Consider the following 3,473-nt stretch of genomic DNA (forward strand, 5'->3'; position numbering starts at 1 on the left):
AGAAAATCAAAAGCTGTCCATGGGGGAAGAATGGATTACAGGCAAATGGGTACCTCCAAAAGTCAAGTCATACAAATATGAATTCAAAACAAATAATTTAATCTAATTCTCATAAATGTGTTTCATTTTTCCTCTTGTGTCGAAAGATTTAATATTTCCAAGGAACTGGTTCCCTGACTGGAAATTGAACCTTGTTTGTAGAAGGAAAAACACTGATTCATAACCACTAGACCACAGGATGGAGTGCCTTTTTTGCAAATCCCAAAGGTAATCCAAAGCACACAGTTTGTGCATTAAAAGAATTTTAATTTTGCTTTAAATCTGATATCTGTTTTTCTTTTAATCTTGTCAAAGAAGTCTCTAAGGCTATATCTCTTTTATGTCTTTTCATAGGTACCAAGAAGACAGCTATTTTGAGAGCTCTTTAAAAAGTTTTCTTTTTAAATATAGCCAATTTATTTACCCCATAAGGAACTCAAGCCAATAATCCTTTTTTGTGAAAAGTCCCAGAGGCAACTTTCCAGGTTTAGCAGACTATAGACATATGTGATGTTTTTAAAATAGGTGCAGAAGATGCAGCCCCCATGATAAAAATACCAGAGTCACCAAACTAGGGCTAGTCCACACAAATGCTTTTCTCCCATTAATCTGAAATTGGATAGGAAAAAGAGACAAACAGTGATTTGTACTGTCTGCTCAACTGGATTCCACAGACACCTGGGAATCTGACTAGAAAGACATTTTGCCCTTTGTGCCAGTTTGTCAGGTCCCGGATTTCCTTGGCTGTGGCTTCCAGAAGCGTGGAGCAGATTTGGTTTATCCGGCTCACAGCATCAAATCTATAGGGGCAAAGAGGGAAAGCTTTCCCCTTCGCTCTCTGAAGGTTTGCTGAAAACGAACTGACAAAAGGCTGATGAATAGGAGAAAAAGGCATACAACTTTATTTTAATGTGCATGGCATGGGGCAGGCAGTGCAGAATGATTACCCAATAACCCAGTGAGGTCCAGATTCTTATATAACCTTCTTCATAGGGGAAGGAGAGATGGGGGAAATGTGACTTTTTTGAGTGGTAGTAAATGATTCTTAGGAAGAATGAATGTATGGTGGCAGACAGAAATTAACTTGTCAATGATTCTCTTTGGAATCTGAATAAGCCTGAGAGGTAGACATTATCTTGTGAAAAAGTCTGTCCAAGGGTGGTTGCATTCCTCAGTCTTCTCTTCTGCAATAATGAGATTTCAGGGAGAGGATGGAAGGCTATTGTGTTCTCCCTGGTGAGTCCAGTCCTGATGCACATAAAGGAGTATCAGAGAAACACCTCATCCTGTGCTGTGGGAGACGGAGGGTTGAGAGATTGAGGGGTAGAAGGAAGGTCAGAGAGCCCTCGAGGCTGCTGCTTTAGTTCAGCATGTCAAAGCACCATATTTTGGGGATATTGTTTTCTGACCCCCAACAAAGGGAACAGTTTCCCCCATGGTGAGGAACCCCAAAGAAGAGGTGGGAGTTGGGCTGCAGGGAGCCGCTCAAGGGAAGCCCAGGAGCACGAGCACGGGCAGTCCAGGGTTTTGAGGGCCTCACGGTGCAGGAACCCATTTTAAATTATGCACTGCGAAAATTCTCTTCTGAACATCTTGTCTGGTGTTATGGTCTGTGGAGAATTAAGGGTCTATATCCTCTCGAGAGCCCCCAGTGGGAAATGGGAGAGCAGCTCTTCCCTGAGGTTGCGAGGTTGGGGCAGCACTCACCTAGGGAGGGTGGGTGGCACCAAAACTGTGCTGAGCAGCAGCCTGGCTGAGGCTGGCACATAGCTGAGCTGGGCTGGGGGAGACACACCCCAGAGGGGTGGGTCATCTGCGGGGAGCTGCTGAGAAAGGGACTGAGGCCTCTCTGCACAGTTCAGTGAGGCAGAGGAGGCATTCAGAGAAACCCATTACAACTCCTATGTCCTACATCATTTTTTAACAAAAATAGGATCATAATATACTGTTGTATAACACACTTTTGGCATGAAGCAACATACCATCGACATTTTCTTTATTATTAAATATTCTTCTATGCCACCATCATGGTTGCGTAGGGTGCCTGCCAGTTGCTCAGATCCCTGCTGCCCTGCCCTGTATGTCACAGGACACTCCATTCCCAGGCTCCCTGTGCCAACCTAGCTTCCTGCTAGGTTGGGCCAACGGGAAACCCTGCAGATAACTAGTGGGTGGGAGGGAGCAACGGCAGAATATCTCTTCATCACCCACCCTGCTCTGCGCTCCCGGGTCCTGCCCCCTCAACCCCACCTCCTGCCCCAGCTTTGGAACTCTGATCCAGCCAGTGGGATCAAAGCTGTTTTTCTTGATGTTTCTAATCTCCGGGTTGCTTCTGTCCTGTTTGCCTTCTCAGCATTGCCGCCACCTGCATAATCAAGTCACTGTATTAAGATGTTTGCAATAACAGGAATGGACCCTGATCCAGTGTAGGCAGATCTATTACATCTCTTTTTAGCTATTATAAGCCATATAATAGTTAATAACCTTAAAGCTAAATCTTAGTCCCTAACAGGTGTATGTCCTTAGCACAAATTTCTAGAAAATTATACAAAAATCCGCTTTTGTGACATATTGCCTATTTCTCCTTCTAAATAGGTTGTACCAATTACACTTCCACTAATAATGTATGAAAATGCTCCCATAATCTCACCAATTTAATATCAGAAAAAATAGTGTCCAGTGTTAAGTTTTCCTTCACCTGCTGGCTATCTCTATTATCCTTTTAGTGTTGGTCATTTTCTTCTCTCAGTTATTGTCAAGCAGGGTCACGACAATGTCAATGGATATCACTAGGGAGTTTTGAGGAATTTATTCCTCAGATCTGTGTTTTGCTTATTAAGGAGGGGGCAGAGTTTGGTAGGGAGAAGACAGAGGCAAGTGCTTTTTGGACGGTCACACGAGGGCTGTATGTCTTGAATGTGAACCACATCTGCCTACCAAGGTCAGCCAGAGCCCTGGAGGGTTATGCTACAGCTCAGCCAAGCTGTTGAAACAGTGGACTGCAGGCCGAGCCATGGTGCTCGCAATCTAGGGGCCCCAACAGCAGCCCAGGAAAATCCACCTTCTAGTTATGTTGGGATTGAGTCTCTGGGAAGAGAAGTATCTGGGATCAGGCCAAGTCTTGGCCACATGCCTGCCAAACACGTACACTCAAAGTCAAGACAGTCATTAGTTATTCATCAGCCTGTCCAGGAAGTACTGACATGGGCAAAAGATGACTGCACTCTTGAAAATGCTCATGAATCACACATTGAGTATTTTGGAAAATGTTAAAATTTATTAATAATAGTTAACATCACATAGTTAATTAAACTAGAAATTTATTGTACATAATGACAACATCTTCACTAGACTGAGTGCTCAAGGATTCGAGATGATCTGCTATTCAGCACACCCCAAAGGTTGAGATCCACTGTATTTACACCAAGCAAAGC

Source organism: Propithecus coquereli, unplaced genomic scaffold (genome assembly GCF_000956105.1).
Source record: "Propithecus coquereli isolate 6110/MARCELLA unplaced genomic scaffold, Pcoq_1.0 Scaffold93, whole genome shotgun sequence".
In the NCBI taxonomy this organism is placed as follows: Eukaryota; Metazoa; Chordata; class Mammalia; order Primates; family Indriidae; genus Propithecus; species Propithecus coquereli.